At 41.3% G+C, this 20,272-nt stretch overlaps 1 long non-coding RNA gene across 1 annotated transcript in view; it reads left to right on the forward strand.

Annotated features, from left to right (window-relative positions):
• LOC136792232 (uncharacterized) overlaps positions 1–7,588 on the forward strand; it is a 106,592-nt gene extending 99,004 nt beyond the window's left edge. The window contains exon 3 of the long non-coding RNA XR_010835703.1: positions 7,474–7,588. This is a non-coding gene — a long non-coding RNA (uncharacterized lncRNA). The remainder of the gene's footprint in view (positions 1–7,473) is intronic.
• The last annotated feature ends 12,684 nt before the right edge of the window (positions 7,589–20,272 follow it).

Here is a 20,272-nt window from a genome sequence, read left to right on the forward strand (position 1 = left end):
AGAGTTCTCATCACAAGGAAAAAAAAAATTTACAAAAATTTTGTATCTGTATGAGTTAATGTATGTTAACTAAACTTATTGTGGTAATCTTTCTCAATATATGTAAGTCAAATCATTATGCTGTACACCTTAAACTTACACAGTGCTGTATGTCAATTATATCTTAGTAAAACTGTAAGAAAAAAAAGCTTTCCACTGAGTAAGATCTAGAACAATCTCCCTTTTGATTAAAGTCAACTGATTCCGAACTTTAATTACACCTGCAAAATCCCTTCACAAGTAGTATCTAGATTGGTGCTTGGTTGAACAATAGGGAGAAGGTATGTGTATGCTACAAAATAGCTGCCCGCCTCCCTTTCATCTTCCGGTTTTTGCAAAAGAATCTCCCTTATAGCCCACCATTGCCAAAAACATATCGGAAAGAGAATTCTGGGGGATGTAGTTCAGCCTAGCCAAGTGGGCACGTCACAAGTCATATCGTAGGACAGTATCTTCTTAATTTTCAGTTTGACCCTGAAGGAAAGAAATGAGTAACAGAAACTAATGATATTCAGAAGGGGGAGGGGTCACATTGCTAGCAGTAGTAGTGCAGAGGCAAAGGAAATGAGCCCATCTGGATAGGAGTGCAGAGCTAACCACCCTAGAGGGACGTGCTCCCAAGAAATGCAGGAGGCATAGGGGAGCTCTTATAGCCAAAATAGTGGGTGGTAGGCATGTATTCCTATCTAAAGTTGAGGATACTCCATTCCAGCTTTCCAAGCTGGAATGTAGGTATTCATCAATGAATGTTTGTTGAATGAGTGAATGATTCAGTCAAGCAACAAATGAATGAATGCCTCCTTCTAACTCACTGATTAAGAAAAACTTAAGGCCCTATGTGAAACTAGAGTGATAAATAAGACACACTGTCCTCACTTTATGGAGGGTCCCTAGGGATGGAAGGGATGGCAGCTATACAAGGGTCAGACAGTTCAGGCTACAGGCCAAGAGTTCTCTTAAGAAAGGCCACTTGGTTTTCCCTGGTGGCGCAGGGGTTGAGAGTCCGCCTGCCGATTCAGGGGACATGGGTTCGTGCCCCGGTCCGGGAAGATCCCACATGCCACAGAGCGGCTGGGCCCGTGAGCCATGGCCTCTGAGCCTGTGCGTCCGGAGCCTGTGCTCCACAACAGGAGAGGCCACAACACTGAGAGTCCCGCATAACGCAAAAAAAAAAAAAAAAAAAAGCCACTTGACTGAAAGAGAACAAATTGGCTGTCATCAGTCCCTTGGTGGGCACTAGATACTTCCTTGTTGCCATTTCTGCATTGCCAGAGCCACACACACACACAGGACACACAGGTTTTGTGCAGCTTCCAACAGAAAATTAGGAGCCAGAGCTGAGCATCTAGCTGACAGTGACAGTCTAGTGATTACAGAAGCCTAAGTATGGTATATCTTGAGTAACCATGATTGAATCGTGTGCCTTTAAGCTTAGCCTATGCCAAATGCCTCAGGGAAATGTTAAAAAAAAAACTCAGAATTTGCTCACTGGCTTCGAGTGATTGAGTTATGCTGTGGGCTATGGTAAATTCCTTGCATGGCTAAAAATAGATAAAGGGCAGTTCAGTAACCCTGGAGAATTTTATCTGCCTCTTTCATGCATCCAGAGATGCTTCTTACGTAAAGCCAAAATAAGCACAACCAAAAGGGCACTGAGGGAGATGGATAAAAGGTGACGATTCAAAAAGAAACCAAGAAAACAAGCAAAGATCAGGACTAGTCCCAGTTGCAAAGATCTGAGCAAGAATTGGGCCTATGAAGATGATCAGTAGTACCTTGAACTTTCTGATAGCTTCTAGAGGGGAATTTAGAAACCTCTTCCCAGAGAAAGCCAGAGCCTCCAGCTGTCCTTACCCTACACATGCAGGCACCGACCTTCCTCACAGTCTAGGGGAATTACTCATCACACTGGCAGAGCACACCCTCACACTGACAGAGCACACCCGCCATCCCGCCTAGAAATACTGGCTCCTCCCTGACCTCAGGCAGAGCACCAGAACGTCAATTAAGAACCATTTTAAAATGTGACTCAAGCAACTCCGCAATAAGCAAAGATATGGAGAAGTTCCAGGAGTTGCCCTTGGCCACGTTTACCACCAAGTTATTTTATTATACAAGTGGTTTTTAAAGGAAATCATTTATCATAAGTTTGCAGGAAAGGTCTGTTTCTGGTCTCAGCCCCCTGTGGAAAGAGTCTTGGATTGGCTGGAGGTAGCTCTAAGAGGCTGGAAATTCAGTTCATGGTCAAGTGTGTCACTGTTTTAAAACATTCTAACAAACCCAACAGCACCATCTGTAAGGACTGCATAATTTGCAAAATTTCTTGCTAAATCAGCTGGCCAAATGCAGAGCCAATTACTTTGGCTTCCGTACAACACCATGCTGCAGTCGGGAAGTATTTTAAGTGGATAATGAGTAGTCTCTTCTCTCAATGACTATATTCAAATAACTTCCACTGCCTAAAATATGCGAAGTTCCCAGTCAAAGCTGCCTTAGGAACCCCTGCCCCTTAACTTAGAGCTTTAATCTTCACAGGGGAGTGGGGGGGGGGATAATTAGATCCACCTTCTCCAGCAATATTTTAAAAGGCATTTGTCTAGCAAAGACCTCATACACTTCCCAGCTAACACATACACATATACAACAGCACACACACGAACACAAACACACACAGCTCACCCTAGTTCTGCGATATGCTAGGCTTACACCCTGCATCCAAGAATGGCAGTCAAGTTTTTCCTTTATTTAGTTACAATATCTAAAATTATTTGGGGACTCAAAATGGCCTTTTTTTTCTTAGTGAGGAAATACAGGCAGGAAGTATTTTTCTGCCTTTTTCCTCTGAGAAAAATTGTTATCCATGGAAAATGTTTCTTCTCTGTGTGTGTGTGTGTGTGTGTGTGTGTGTGTGTGTGTGTAATAAAAGTGGCAAAGCAGATAGAAGTGCCTGATGTGAAGAAAGCAAATTCTATACTCTTTATAAGCCAACCTCCATTGCCTCCATCTCTGTAATTTAAGGTATCAATAGACATGCAATAAATGCTTGCTTGTTTGATTTATTAAGTGAGCTTCCCCCCCAGGTTTCTTTAGAATCTTACCACTCAACATGCAGGCCACAGACACCACCACCAGCATCATGAGCTTGTCAGAAATGCAGACTCTCAGGCCCCACCCCAGACCTCCTAAATCAGAATCTGCATTTTAACAAGATTTTCAGGAGATTTGTAAGTACACAAAGGTCTGAGAAGCACTGTTTTGAATACACCTTGATTCTTAACACTGTTAGTAAGTTACTGTCTAGTAAGTTCTGTAACTCCTCCAAGATCATATCTTGCATCAGGGACACTCCTCTGGAGGCTAGTGAGTAAGAGCTGACATTATTGGGTTCTAGCCATGTGCCAGGAGTAGAGGGCACAGAGTGAAAGTGATGCAAGTGACACAGCCAGCAAGGCATGGGGCTCGGTTGGAGCTCAGTCTGCCTTGGGGCCCACATTCTCCAGTCACTAGGCTGCTAAGCCAGGTGCTGCTTCTCAGCTGGGGCACTACTGGCTTTTAGGGCCTGGCAATCTTGTGGGACTGTCCCACACTCTACAGGACATTTGACATCCCTGCCGCCACCCACTAAGCGCAGGGAGACCTCCAGTATCCTGACAACCTAAGAACCGCCCCCACTCCCCGCCACATTACCAGACACTGTGGGGCGGCACTAGTTCACGAACCAGTGTTTTATAGCACTTCCATGTAGTGAATTTGAGAAACTCATTTCCTGGGATTTGTTTCTTTCTTCACCCAAATGTCAAATGACATTTGACATTCAATTTTCATTTCAACAGAAGGCTATAACTATTGAGTGCCTACTCTAAGCAGACTAAAAGTTAATATCCTTGCCTTCTAGCAGCTGACAATCTCATTAGGGAAATAAGGTCTTAGCAATTTGAGGCACTCAAAGATTGTCAAGAAATGCCCGCCCCCTCAAAAAAAAAAAAAGACCTAGATTCATCTTCTGGCTTTACGCCACTTACTACTTGTGAGCTCACTGAAGTTCTCTAAGTCTCTGTTCCCCCATCTGTAAAATGGGGACATTGTTAAATAATGCTTATGAATAGCCAACACAGTGCCTACAGCATGATATACGCTTAATAATGGTAGCCATGCCCTCAATCACCACTTCCTCCAAATCAGTGAAGATATAGGACAAAAGTGAGATGGAGAAAGGATGAAAATGAGCTCACATTTGCACAGAATCTCCTGGGGATTTTTTAATTTCTTCAGTATCATGACTTTCAAAGAAATGCACAACAATGTAAGCCTACAGAAAAGTTGAACTTCCTGCACCAAGGGGCAGAGATGTATTTAAGACCAATCAATGTCTTTAAGAAGCCTGAAGAAATGAATACATGTCACTGTTATGGGACATATTGTAAATTCTTATTTCAATTCAGACCTGTCATCTAATTTATTTCCAGCTTCACTAAAATGCCTTTTAAGCCCAGACCTGGGCTGAATCACATAACTCATAAATAAGTGTACATGTAGAAATATATTTTGTTCTTCAGTTTTACAAAGTCCACAATTTCAGCATAAAAGAGGACCAAAAAAAAAAAAAAAATCCCAAAATATCTTAAAATGGCCAAGAAGCTTTTGCTACTACTACTGAGTTAAAATAGCTTACAGCAACATTCTTGTTTCTACTGCTTTTTACTAAAAGGACTGTAAAACCCAGCAGGAAAAGAATAATTAGCAAATCAATTAATCAAAGCCCTATCGACACTCCTCTTGCCACCCCAGTCCCATCTTTGTTGTAAATAAGCTTCCATGCCTTCATCAGAGTCATTAGCTCTTCGTATGTAAACAATAATGCCCTTGAATTTAAACTGATTAAATATCAGAGAATAATTTCAATCCACCCTTTCTGATCTAGCAAGGTATTGAAAACAAAGAGCATTATTGTCTTACTTAACCTAGCAAATTCAATACAACTGTATATACTTCGGAATCCATTAATTTCCAGATTCACCTTCTCTCCTGAGGACATAAGCCGGAATGCTATCTTTAGTTATCTCTCTCTCTCTCTCTCTCTCTCTCTCTCTCTCTCTCTCTCTCTCTCTCTCTCTCTCTCTTTCTCTCTCTCTCTCACACACACACACACACACACACACACACACACACACACTCTACAGTAATTAAAGAGACCACCCATTTCCTTCCTTCTAAGTTCCAGGAAGCCATGTTATTTCTGTGGACCATTTCTATTTGCCAACAGTTCTCCAGAGCTTTTAAGGGAAAACAAACAAACAAACAAACTAGAAGCTACTCTCCAAATGACAGCCAGGAACACATCTCCTAGTGTCTCCTCCCTTCAGAGGAAAAAGCAAAAAATGTGTGTTGGTGTGTATGTAAGACATACACTCTGAGCATCTTGCTAAAATCCTGAAAGATTTAAAGCCCCACAGTCTCTTGACAGGAAATGTTTGAAGGAGCTTCTAGTCTCTAAAGTTAGGTAGATCCTTTGCATCCTTCCCCTCTTATTTTGTCTCCTTTAATTATCCCTTTTAACTTAATGCTGGTTATTTTTTATCTCTTCCCATCTTCCATCATACCACATTGTTTACAACTGGTTTTAAAAAATAGTCTATGTTTACATATTTCTCTCTTCATTATAACTTCTCAGTGTGTTCCCTCCTCCATTTACCCAAGGGGAGGGGATGGCTGCTTCTGTCATTTTCCTTCTTCAGTCTAAACAGCATGAATTAGCAATATAATCCCCAACAAACAACTATTTCCCACTCCTCAACATTTGGTCTATTATTATAATACAAGATAGAGATGTATCTCAACCAAGAGTCACATATAGATCATTTTGTCATGAGACAGGAGGTAGGAGGTCCTTATTTTCTTCTGATTTGGATCCAAGGCAGATATCTTCTGTCACCCAAAAGGGAGCCAAGCAATTCCTCACACTCTAATCTTTCTTCCCTCTATTCTTGTCCCTCACAAATACCTCCCAGAAGGCCAGATTATTTTGTTAGAGAAGCGCCAAGCTGCCTCAAACCCCAAACAAGATAAAAGCTTTAGCAAGATTTATGTAACCAACACTCATTTTCCTCATTATGACCAACACAAAAAAATAATCTCCCCTTCCTGCTCCTCAGATGATGCCCTTCACTTCCTGTCCAGGTCAGATTCCGGCACTGGAGGTCCACCCAGGGCACCACATCCTGTGGCCTTAGAGCACTCTTCATTTCCTGTGACCTTAATGCCCGTTTTCCCCTTGGGCTTGTGTGCTTCTTAGCCTGTCACACCATTTGTTTACCTCTTGCTTGCTCTTTACTCCTTCTAATTTATCTTCTGTATCTGGTTGTCTCTCCTGGTTCTTTGCCCACTCACCAGCCTCAGCCTTCCTTAAAACCAGCTCTTTCACAGAAGTGATTCAGTAGCTAACTAAGGCCAGAACTTTTTAATATCCTGTTGACTCTGGTTTGCTCTATTAACTTTATGGTGAAAATCACCACCACCTGCAGAATTCTGTCTTTTAAAGGCCTAGAACTTCACAATTAATTAGGAATATTTTATATCTGAATTGTGCTGCTTATCAATTATGAGCCATACCTTTGGTATTTTTTGTTTTGTTTTGTTTTCTGTTTCTTTTTTACACTGAGCAGGATTGCACCTACCAGCTACCTTCCCTGACCTCCTAGGTTAAATTAGTTCCTCTAGTTATTCTTTCTCATAATACCCTGTACTTTTTATTGTTGTATTTAGGGACAGTGTAAAAACTGTTTGTCTAATTATCTGTTTAATAGTTTTTCCCCAGCAACCTGTAAACTTTATGAGAACAGGGAAAAGCCAGGTGGTTCCTTCTCAAGCTGTCCTCTCTTCTTTCTTTTCTGGCTTCCTCACTTTCTGTTGCCAGCACAAACACAGGGTTCAGCACATATTAGATGATCAAGAAATACATATTGGGGGGCTTCCCTGGTGGCGCAGTGGTTGAGAGTCCGCCTGCCGATGCAGGAGACATGGGTTCGTGTCCCGGTCCGGGAAGATCCCACATGCCACGGAGTAGCTGGGCCCGTGAGCCATGGCCGCTGAGCCTGCGCTCCACAACGGGAGAGGCCACAACAGTGAGAGGCCCGTGTACCACAAACAAAACAAAACCAAAAAAAAAGAAATACATATTGAATGCACCACAAAAAAAGAAAAAAAAGGAAAATGGTAACTATGGGAGGTGATGGATATGTTAATTAGCTTAATTGTGGGGAATATTTCACAGTGTATACATATAACAAATCATCAAGTTATATACCTTAAATATATATACTTTTTGATTGCCAATTATACCTCAATAAAGCTGAAAAGAAAAAAAATCCATATTGAATAGATAAATGAATGAATGATACCTTCTCCCTTTTCCCATCCCCACTCTTTTCCTTTCAGGGCCACACCTCCAACCATGGTGGCAAGTTGGCCTTGGTAGGACCAGAGAAGCATATGGCCAGCCCCTGGTTGATTATGTGGACAACACCTCTGAGATCCTTCCTGGAACAGCATTCAGAGCACGGACATGGTGGTAAGGCTGTGTTTAACTGCAATAATGCATCTTTCTTTAATATTTTCCAGAAAAAAATAATCTCCGTGTCTCTGTGTCAGTGTATTAAACTGATATCTCTGGGCTCTATGGTGACAGATTTTGCCATACATACAGGAAATTCTTCTTCAAACATGAATAGAAGTTGGCAAAGGATTGCTTTCCTGCACTACTTTGCAAAAGCTACTAATGTGGGATGAGTTGCACAATAATAAGTTATTCAAGTCATAAATCTGAAGAAATTAGTTCATCATGATCAATATAATCTAAGCGAATTGGTGTGTGGGATTCAGTTTTCGTAATATAATTCATTTTAAAATATTCAAATTAAGGGGACTAAAATCATCATGAAAAGTATTGTCTCCTGTTCCTAGTAGAAAAATACTACATTTTGGTCTTTATACTAATACATCTAAATTATGTTCTTCTTCACTTAGATAAAAATTCCTATTTAAAAAAAATTAAATCATGTCTTACTGGTGTTACTATAGCCCTAACTGTTGAAAAATGTTTGAAGAATGATGGAAAATTAGCTAAGGCCATTTGTTAATGAACTTGAGCTATCTCATCATATGAAAATTTATTTTTTCAATAATTATAAATTGGCGATTTTGAGAACAATCCCCTCTAAACCACAAAGAACTTTTCTTAAACTGTTGAATGTTCCAGTTAGAAACTCCAGATCATCATTCTGCTCACGTGTCCAACATAAGCTGTGTCATTTCCTTACATTCATTTTTGTGTTCTGTACTTGCCAAGATACTACATTGCCTCCGACTTTCAAATACTTCTGTGCTTGGAGAATGTGGTGTTTACATGGCTCATTAAAAGTATATACTCAATCTATAATAACTTTAAATGGAGTATCATCTACAGAAATATAGCGAATCACCCTGTTGTACACCTGAAACTAACATAACGTCGCAATCAGCTATAATTCCGTTTTTTAAAAAAGTAAAGGTTCAATGAGTCCTTGTCTTTTTTTTTTTTTTTTTTGCGGTACGCGGGCCTCTCACTGTTGTGGCCTCTCCCGTTGCGGAGCACAGGCTCCGGACGCGCAGGCCTAGCGGCCATGGCTCACGGGCTTAGCTGCTCGGCGGCATGTGGGATCTTCCCGGACCAGGGCACGAACCCGTGTCTCCTGCATCGGCAGGTGGATTCTCAACCACTGCGCCACCAGGGAAGCCCGAGTCCTTGTCATTTTTAACATAGGGTTTCTCAACCTGGGCACTATTGACATTTGGTCCAGATAATTCCTTGCTGTGGGGGCTAACGTGTGCATTGTAGGACGTTTAGCATCATCTTTGCCCTCCACCCACTCTACCCACTTGGTCTCAGCACCTCTCAGTTGTGACAACCAAAAATGTCTCCAGACAGTGCCAGATGTCCATGGGCAGCAAAACTGCACCTAGTTGAGAACCACTGTTTTAATATATTGTTTCCTTCCAAATAAGAAGACATTATTATTCAATATTTTTAATTCTCCTTTATTCTTTATCAATAATACTAACAACCATTCACTGAACACATACTATGTACCAAATAAGCACGTTATAGTTAGTGATAATCATTAACGCCTCACCACAGAACTATGATGTGGGTATTATTGGCCCCATTTTACAGAAGAGGAAGCTGAGGATTGAAAAGTTTAAATAATTTATAAAGGTACAATTCGGGAACAATCTCAAATCCAACTGACACTAGAGCCCATTCTCTTAACTAGTGTACCTAGTCAGGTCAAGATCTGTAGGCAGAATTCCCAAGTTCAGGTCCCAGCTACACCGCTTGTGGTCTTGGGGAGATCATATAACCTTCCTGAACCACAGTTTCCCATACCTAAAGAGGTATCACTTATAATTTATATCTCACAGGATTGGGGGGATTTGACAAACTAGCATATGTGATCAGCTCAGCAGTCATAAGGTATTATTATTATATAAATAAAAGTATAGTAATCTTCTGATATACTTTTACTTCAGCAAATTAGCTAGAAAAGGGAAGACAATTTAAACAACATTCCTAAAGGACCAAAAAATAGTTGTGGCCACTATTTTAAAACCTTACCTCTCTGCTTCGCCAGAATGACAAATTTTAAAGAACTACATTGCTAAATCTACAGAATATTTTATAATAATACTTCCACTTTTGTCTGAGTTCCTCTTCTTATAAAACAGACCTTATAAAAAATGTGTATTGGGCTTCCCTGGTGGCGCAGTGGTTGAGAATCCGCCTGCCGATGCAGGGGATACGGGTTCGTGCCCCGGTACGGGAAGATCCCACATGCCGCGGAGCGGCTGGGCCCGTGAGCCATGGCCGCTGAGCCTGTGCGTCCGGAGCCTGTGCCCCGCAACGGGAGAGGCCACAACAGTGAGAGGCCCGCGTAACACAAAAAAAAAAAAAAAAAAAATGTGTATTAAAAAAAAACCTAGAATAGATCTCTGACCACTCAATGTCATGTCCATTTCCTTCAGTGGCTTTTTTCAAAACCATACTTTTAAATGGTACCTCCCTTGTCTACCCTAATTAAGCATATTGGCAGCAGATAAGTATTCAGTTTGCTTTTTCGGACATGAAGTACGGCAATGTGTGCATTTTTTCCCTTTGGAACTTGTTTTTCTCTCATGACAGATTAAATACTTATAAGAAATTTTAAAATAAAAAATAAATTTTCATCAGTTTTTAAACGTGGTACAAATTCCCCAAAGCCCAAAGACAATCTCAGAGAATGAACCTTTGCATTCCAACAGTCCAACTCATCTCCACCCAATATGGCAGCGAGTTCCCAAGATTCCTTTGGAGATGCGGGAGCCATTAGCTCCCTAAATATGCCAGGTGTTTCTGCCCCAGATTCATTTCTGTAATAGAGAATCAAAATGTTAGCTCCATGGGGGGTGGGGCATGAACTGTGTTTTGTTCATTGTTACCAGTATCTTAGATAGTGTGTGGCATCTAATATGTGCTCTCAAACTGGTTTGAATCTTAGATCCACCAATTATAAGCTATGATTCTAGGCAATTGACTTAACCTCTCCAAACCTCAGTTACCTCATCTATAAACTGGAACAATAAGAGTACCTACTCATAAGGATATCACAAATAGCACTTTAAATACTACTGTTAAAGTATCAGTACTGTGCCGGGCACAGTAAGCACTCAATATATATTTTAAATTAGTTGCTTGTGTCATTGCCTCTGCCTAGAATCTCTTCTTCCCATCCTCCTCTTTATTTCCTGGCTAGTTCCTCTTTTAGGGTCTCAGCTCAAACATGCTCTTCCACTCTGCAGGATTCAAATCCGAAGTATTGTCCCCAAATTGTAACTCTCACAATCCATTTTAGTAAAGGTTCTTAAGGAAGCTGATGATCCACAAAATGAGACAACCCTTTCACACTATAACCCTTGGTTTCAGTCACCTCATTAGAACAAAAGACACTTCTATCACCCTATCACTCAGAAAATTCCAAGTGTTTTAGGAGCTCTATGCCAGGAACTAGGATCAAAAACCAAATTTCTTTCTTTCTTACCACAGTGACTTATTAAGTTATGGCATCACTTGAGGATGCTTTGGGCCACAAACAAGTAAGAACATGCCTAAATAATAGTTAGCTTTATTTATTTATTTATTTTCAACATCTTTATTGGAGTATAATTGCTTTACAATGGTGTGTTAGTTTCTGCTTTATAACATTAGTAGTTAGCTTTAAAAGGAAGGATTTAATTTTTTCACAAGCAAGAAACCTGGAGACCTTTTTTGGCTAGTGTTGGTTCAGTAGTTGAGTGCAGGCAGTGCTCAGAGGCAGGGCTATAATTCTCTTAGGCTCTACCTCAGTGATGAGAGGGCTGCAGCAGCTCAAACATCAGATCCTCACCCGGCAGGTCTCAAGGGGAGAAAATAAGCTGCAGAGAGGGCAAAGAGTTTCTACTTTCTCTCTTCCTCTTATCAGGAGGAAAATATTTCCCAGAACATCCTGGTATTTATTCATTCATCTGTTCACTCACTCAACAAATATTTATTTAGCAGCTATTATATGCTACGCACTTTTCTAGGCACATGAGATATGTCAATGAACAAAATAAACAAACATCCCTGTCTTTATAAAATATATATTCCAGGAGGATACAGAGACAACAAGTAAACATAACAAAAAAGTTAATTAAATAGCATGTTAGAAATTAATAAGAGCTGCGGATAAAAGAAAAATTAGAGCAGAGTAAGAGGGACTGGGAATGTATTTAAATAAGGTGAGAAGCGAATATTGGAGCAAAGTCTTGAAAAAGGCAGGGAGCTATGTAGGGGGAAAGCATTTGAGACAGAGGGAACAGCCAGTACTGAGGAGGACAGCTCTGGGATATTCATGGCCCAGCAAGGAGGCCAGTGCAGCTGGAGCAGAGTGAACCAGGGAGACAGTGGTGAGATACAGGCCCAGAGAGGTATTGAAGGAGTCCTGATCATTTAGGGCCTTGCATTTAAGCCAATGCAAGGATTTCCCCATCCTCCAGAAGAAGGGGTCACCATGTGATGTCTGCACATAAGCAGGATCTGTTAGCAAAGCAAGGGTGGGGGTAGAGGCATGGGGGTTGGGGGGAGATTGCAAGCCAGTGATGAACAACAGAGTCTGTCTCAATAATAGGGTAAGTGGATAAAACTCTTTTAATATCACACAGAGAGGTAACTTTGGAAATGTTCTAGTAATTAAGCCTTTTTTTTTTAGTAAGACTATTTAAAAATCTCACAAGAAAAATTCACCACCATTAAAATTATTGAAGGACTGCATTTTATGCAGAAATTCATTTTTTCCCTTTTCCTGATTATCTGGGCAATTTCGTCTCTTGCCTCAAATCCCAAAGTCTCTGCTCTGTCAGTGGAGACCTGAGACTTGCTGTTACAACACAGGATGCTTTTGTAACTTGACTAATACCCTAGAGCAGTGTAGCGCAGTGATTCAGAGCAGGTCACACCAGCATCAGACTGCCCAGCTGCCTATCCAGGCTTAACGACTTTGTGCCTTAATTTTTCTCATCTGGAAGATGAAAAGGATGACAATAGCAGTACTTAATCAGGTTTGTGGTAGTACATAAAAAGCACTGAAAACCACAGTAGACCCATAGTGTGTACTTATTTATTAATAGCTGGTATTAGTTAGCTGTTATTAAGTAATTTGCCAGGACACCTAGAGATTTGCTATCTTTGCTGTGGCTGCTGCAGCAAAAACTTCATCTGCAAGCATAAAACTATCAGTTCCCTTAACACGGAATTCTGGGAGCTTGCTGGGCTCTGCTTTCCAGCAGCCCTCTATAGATGAATTACTCAGCAGCCCTCATAACTCTAGGGACATGCTCACCACATTTTTTTAAGATGATGGGATTGATTTTTATCTTTAATTTTTGCTTACAAATAATTCATCTGTTATGAGAAAAATAACAAGCTCCAAAGGGAAAATGCAGATACTAGTCTGTTCCCGTACTGCCTTCAGTCAAAGGATAAGAATTATCTACCACCGATAAGCTTAATGAGAAACAACTTGCAAGTTATAATTTCAAGTTAGACTATAAATTGAGGTCTAGCTCTACCCATGGTGGTGGTGTTCTAAAATTCAGTTGAATACCTTCTCATTACCCTGTCATATTAGTTGGGACTCTTTCTGATGCAAGCAACTGAAAGCCAACTAAAACTAACTTCGAAAACAAAGGCGGGGGCATTGGGTGGGAATTTATTGGCTCTTGCAACTTAGAAGTCCAGGGCATTATGGCTTTAGGTGTGGCTGGATCAGTCTCAAGGCTCCTCAGCAGTTCTCTCAGCCTCCAGGCTCTGCTTCTGTCTGTTGCGCTGGCTTCATTCTCTCCAAGGGAGAATTCATCTAGTATCAAGATGAAGGATAACGAGGAAAAAACATGTTGAGGAGCCCAAAGCAATGGCTACTACGGTAGATAATGTTCTGATTTACACATGATTGTTAATAAAGAAATGAATTAAATAGAGACCTACTCTCTCAAGAAATCAAAATTCTACCCATTATTCAGAGTCTAGGAAAATTTCCACGTCTGCCATGAAGCCTTCTCTGATAACCTCAGCGCATAGTGATCGCTGCTTCATCGAAACTCTAAAGCATTGTCTGCACGGTTTATTTTGCAAAATAGCATGCATTGCTTTTTATTATTAACTTTATATGTATAAAATAATGGACATGTATATTTTATATCTCCAACTCAATTCTTTTTTACAACCACAATTATTTTTTCTTATTATGAAAGTTACATGTACTTCATTATAAATGGCAGATTGAACACTCATAGTTGTCACAGATTTCTCCCAATCTCCCCTGCCCCAGGCCCAAGTGATGGTAAAAGAATTTTGTTTAAGGCTTAAACACACAAGGGCAAAGAGAAAGCAAAAGCAACAGAATATTGGAAGCTGGAAAGTCAGTGGTAACTGACTAAGCAAAGCCAAGGAACTGAAACAGCTTTGGGAGAAGCACAGACATAAGCTGGTCTGGGCTACAGAACCCCAGAAAGACTGAGGAATGAGAGGTTCCAGAAACCTCTGAAAGTGGGGGGCCGGGGGGCCTGGAAACAGAAGGCTTGGCTGAATGTCCATATGAAAGCACTTTGTCCCCCAGCCAGCGCTCTACCCATAGGAGCAGGGCAACTGCCCTCCCCAACCTAGCAGAAGAGCAAGTGGGTGGTTTCTCACCTCTCCACTACCTATGAGCTGGCAGAGGTACTCTGTGGCCTTGGAGGGTTCTGTGCTGACTGTTCCTATGATGGGGTGCTTTTGTGGGATCCTCAGAGCTACCCCCATTGAAGCCTTCTGACTAGCCCCCTAGATATGGGCAGTGCCTCTCTGACCTCTGATTCCTCTCTCTGCCTCTGATCATCCAGCGTCACACGTCCTCTACCAGAGTCACAGCTCTCTTCCAGCCACCTTCTTGGGCAGGGTTCAAATATGGCTCCACGTAGTTGTGCTCCTATGAGTCCCATGTCTGGACAGTGAGAAACACAAGCTCTTGCCAGTAAACATGGCTGAAATTGTAGCTTATTCCCCGTGAAGACTTGTCCATCTCTTGCCCTCAGTATTTTCAGCACAGAACCAATGACTATCCCTTTGCCCTCAAATGCCACAGGATTTCTGTTTTTCTCTTGAATGGTCATGTTGAAGCCCTGTTGCTTGACTTGAGCAGAGAGGGAAGTCCTCCTCCGTTCCCTCGCTGTTGGCTAGGGGGAATACCGTACAGCACACATTGTCAATGCTCTTGGAAGGAATCACCCCTCCTCCTCTGACTCCGCAACTCTTTGATATCCTGAAAGTAGATAATGAACTCACGAAATCAGCTTTAGAGCATCTTCTTTGCAAGCCCAGCACATGTGGTCTAGCATCCCACTTTGAAATATGGTAGTACTTGGCATCTATTTTTTCCATTTCAAACTTTGGGGTCTTACTGGCAATCGAGGCATAAAAAGAGTTTCATTTTGATAAATAATGATGATGTGTTTTGACAAGTGCTGTAATAGAAATCCCTTACGCAGAGAAGGACTGCTCCTTTTCCTGGAGTGACTGGGAAAGATCTCACAGAAGATGTGATACTTGAACTGCTTTCCAGGCAGACAGTATATTATATGCAAAGTGTGACGATATGAGTAAGGCATGCTCTGTGAAGGGTTCAGTGAGGTGAGAACACAGGGTGTATGCTGGGTAATGGTGGATGAACTTCAAAAGCCAGAGGTCTCATGTGCCATGCTAGACAGTTTGGCCTTCCTCTGAGTACAAAAGGGAGCTACTGAATGAAAGGGGCCTGGTGAGGAGAGGTCTGACTAGCCAAAATAACCAGGGAGGCCGAGTGAAGGCTGAACTGAAGGGAGGAGAGGCAGGACAGCTGAGCAGGTAGGAAGGGATTACAATGGAGACTTGGGGGTGGTCCTAGCTCTCAGGCCTCCTTGGTTATCTGCACTTGATTATTATTATTTTGACTTCCAGAGCATTATGCTTGTGGAGACAACTCATGTTTTTGCTTAATTTTCCACTGAGGTCATTCTTTGTTTTTAGAAATGCATTTTATGCAAAATATATAGGAAACAAGCTCAGAGTAATGGTTCCCAAAACAGGACTATGTAGCCCCTGAGAAAAAGAAACCCTTTGGGGTCTTGTTTCTAATTGGATTGATCTTTATGAAAAGTCACTTGAGAATTATTTTATAAGTCAAAAAAAGTGGATAAGTCTGCCACATAGCAACCACTTTCCAGACAAACAAAATTCGATATAATTGTCAACATCTGAATTGCATCCACTAATTATTTGCTTGCATGTCTTGGTTTTTGATAGATTATTTGGAAATAATCTTATCCCTGATGCTACTCATTTCTCCTAAACACTACCACGCACATGGACATGTATTATTTTCACTTAATTGTGGAACTTGTCTCCTGAGAATTCTGAGACAAATAAGAGCTAAACCACATAAATCCAGTCTAGGCCATGCAATTTGGTTCCTCTTTGAATAATATGTTTCACACTACAAGGCTAAGGGGATCTTTTTCTCAACATTATTGTCTCACCCTTGTATTTTCTTAATTAAATTCCCTATTGCCTGTAATAACAGACTTCAGCAAACATTATGATTATCATATTTATGTTTTCAGTGGGATTATGAGATTTTTCTTAATTAAACATGAAGCAAATTTCAATACTCAAATCTCACTAGAAAACAGAGAGACTTCTTGTTAAACAGTTTCTAAATGTTCTTCCTCTTACCAAACTTGATTGCAGATCAGTATCAGTCACAAACTCGTTGGTCACATGACCAAAATACCCCAGGGAGTGTCACCCCAAGTCCTCTATCATCTTATAGGAAGTGCCCATGACTAGGCTTAAGTGCTGCTTTCTTTTTTTTTTTTTTGCAGTATGTGGGCCTCTCAGTGTTGTGGCCTCTCCCGTTGCGGAGCACAGGTTCCAGACGCACAGGCTCAGCGGCCATGGCTGATGGGCCCAGCCGCTCTGTGGCATGTGGGATCTTCCTGGACCAGGGCACAAACCTGTGTCCCCTGCATCAGCAGGCGGACTCTCAACCACTGCGCCACCAGGGAAACCCCTTAAGTGCTGCTTTCTATACACCCAACCTCACTGGACTCCTAGAAGGTCAAACTGTGTTGCCTTCATCTCAGCCTCCTCTGAGCCCCACATCAGACCCAGCACACAGTAGGCCTTCAATTAATATTTATTGTTTTATTGAATTTTAATAAAAAGACAGCCAGACCTCTTAGAAATCATGTCATAAATGGGTTTTTTTTTTTTTTGGCTGTGTTGGGTCCTTGTTACTGTGCATGGTATTTCTCTAGTTGTGGTGAGCGGGGGCTACTCTTCGTTGCGGTGTGCAGGCTTCTCATTGTCGTGGTTTCTCTTGTTGCAGAGCATGGGCTCTAGGAGCGCAGGTTTCAGTAGTTGTGGCACGTGGGCTCAGTAGTTGTGGCTTGTGGGCTCTAGAGCTCAGGCTCAGTAGTTGTGGAGCACAGGCTTAGTTGCTCCGCGGCATGTGGGATCTTCCTGGGCCAGGGCTCGAACTCGTGTCCCCTGCACTGGCAGGCAGATTCTTAACCACTGTGCCACCAGGGAAGCCCATCATAAATGTTTTGAGGCGGGTTTTTTTAGAGTTTGCTCACAGTCAGCAATTGTTTTATTGCTTTTACAATAAAAATTAAATCAAAGAAGAATCATTCACAGAAGGGGCACTTGAGTTATTTAAGGCCACTCCACGTCTCTCCCTGGCTCTGCTTTGGTCTTCTACTGAGCCTTTAGCTTTATGCCTTTAGCTTTAAATAAAGAAAGAGAAAAGGAGAGGAAAAAGATTAGAAATATTGGGTCAGCTTTTCCCAGGAGAAAAGAAGTACTACCATTGTCAGAAACTGCAGGAAACATTTGTTGAGCCTACTGATTTGGGTGTGACTACAGGGCCAGTTGAATAACTTGGAAAGCGCTGCTTTGGAGAGGACAACCTATGAAGGACAAAGGGACATAACTTCTAACTTGCTGACTCGTATTAAAAGAGATCTAAACTGTCTAAATAATCCTCCAATATTCCATTTATAATTTAAAAGCAGAACAAATGGTTGTTCATTAATATGTTGAAAATATTCATTTTACTCTGTATATTCATTTGGGGGAAATTTTAATAATAGAGCAGGGTTTAATTTTATGTTTTCACATAGATTTTACATAATCCAAGTATTGGATAATCAATGTGTATTTATGACAGTTTTATAGAACTCGAGGCATGATTTTACTATGTTAAATTATTTTAGAGGATTACAGCTGTAGCTTTATCTTTCTGACATGTTATTGATCATGACTATATTTTATTTGATACTGAATCCTTGGTCAGCCCTTAATTACAGCATTGTCTCTAGAGGAGAAATGTTCCATTTTATGGAAGATGTGATTTCTAAGAATACAATGTGGCAAAAAAGGGGGACTGACAATAAAATCTAGGAATATATATTTATGGCTATAACGTGATAACAGGAAATGTCTTAGGAAGGAGGAGACTGGCTAGCAGATTGTAAGAAGGATAATCAGCAAAGACTCTCCAAAGAAAATAGGCCTCAATCTGTTATTTGAAGGAAAGAAAATGAAGATGAGAAGATATGCTGTAGGTGGTTACAGTTATTTTTATTTAATATCTGTTGAGCAGAAAGTGTTTTATTTCTTAGCTGAGTCACTCTACCTACTCCAGTTACACCAGGTAACAGAACACTCATGGCATAGAGAGTGAATGCATTTGTTTTCCTTCATAATATAACAAATCATTATTGATTACCTACCATGACCCAGGCACTATCCTGGGTGTTGGGAAATATAAAGACAATTGTAACTTGGTTTTTGTTCTCAAAAAGGTTGAAATCTAGTAGGGGAGACATACATGCAGTAAGGTAAATGCTATAACAGAGATGGCATTGGAAGACAAAGAAGCAGATATTAAAACTATATTTGTGGGCACAAAGAAAGCTTCCGAAGAAAAAGTATGAAAGGATGAAGGTGAACACATCCAGAGAGAGGCCCTGCTAGGCCTGCCAAGGGCAGCCACCTCTCCCCAACAGGGCCAGCCTCAGCCCATCGTACTGCCCTGCCACATGGCGAGAAGAGCATTCATCCAAAGAATGCTGGTGCTCCACAGAGAAGGCTCAAAGCCACTGTGCTTCTTCCCTCCCTAGCACCTCAGCTGGACATCCCTGGTGATCCCATTGGTGACAGACCTGACCCAGTGACACGTCTGAGCTCTTCCTAGGACTTAGAGGATGGGGCTTGACTACATGTGATATTTGGAGAAGTCACAGCATTGGACCCCCCTCGCATCTTTGGAAATAAAGAAGTAAGGGTGCAGGTTAGGGCCACTTCTCAGCATCTCAGCAATGTCCCAGGCACACCCCCCCCATTCCCTCTCCATTTCTCCCTTCTGTGACCCAGCCCAAAGAAACCTTATCTCTGCTGTTATTCTTTTAAATCTTAATGCAAAGATCAAGACTTTTCTAGCTTAACCAAGAATTTGATACCTTTGTTCTCCGACTCCACCTCTCCTTGTGAAGCAGAGCTGGCCAGATTAGGGTTGGGATGGTGACAGGGTTGGGGGCAGGGAGGCAGGGGTCCACAGGATAAAAGCAGAATGTTTTTCATTTTGTTTTTAAATCTACTAGTATATCACCCCTCTTGCACATATGGCTTTGATTGTCTATCAGATGAGGTAGTTGCTGCTGTCCAGAGTTGCAATTGAAGAAAGTCCTTAACATGGTTGAAAACTGAAAATTGAACAATTAGATCCACACCTGAGATACAGTACATCATGGGTTAAACAAGCTTTTTATGGGGTGAGCTGCAAAATGAAACACCAATTGCAATCAGGAAAAAAAGAGTTCCAAAGCCCAAACTTTATTTATATGTACTGTAGAGGTGATTTTGTTAATGTGCATTCTGATATGTCTGATCTTGGGGATTTATAAATTCACGTGCTAATGGTTTGTATATCCACAGTACTGAGAGTTCCTTGTTTCTACCATATTACAGATATGCTTATATTATCAGGAATATATTCATATGATCTCTTTGATTCCATTCAGTTAAACAAATTTCCCTGATCTCAAGTAATTCATCCTGATTTTTGGCAGTGGCTGGCCAATCTCCTGCATATTTTGTAATGATAAGAGAGGACTCTTGTGTGTATGCTTTATCACAATGATCCTGTGTAGCAGCCACCTGCACAAGCATAAATCTTCCCTGGTGGCCCCCCAACTTTGGGAGCAGATCTCCAATATATAAACCCAGTGTTCACAGTAGCTGCTGCCACGGAGCCACCAGAACAGCTTTTAAGTGACTGCTTCTCTTTACAGTTTCCACCTGTCTCCCCACGCTCTCTGTAGTATGTTGCAGACCTCCAAGTTTTGGTGCTCTGACCTCTTTCTTCCTTATTTATCTGTCTGTCTAGGTGATCTCATTTAGCCTCTAACTCCAGCCCCAACCTCTTCTCCAAACACGTCATACTCGTGTCTAACTGCCTCCTTGAAATCCTTATGTGGAAGTACCTCAAACTTAAAATATACAGAATAGAACTCCTTCCTAAGTCCTTTCTACCACCTACAAACATTACACACACACAAAACATGCCTTCCA

This window comes from Kogia breviceps, chromosome 12 (genome assembly GCF_026419965.1).
Source record: "Kogia breviceps isolate mKogBre1 chromosome 12, mKogBre1 haplotype 1, whole genome shotgun sequence".
NCBI classification, from domain to species: domain Eukaryota; kingdom Metazoa; phylum Chordata; class Mammalia; order Artiodactyla; family Physeteridae; genus Kogia; species Kogia breviceps.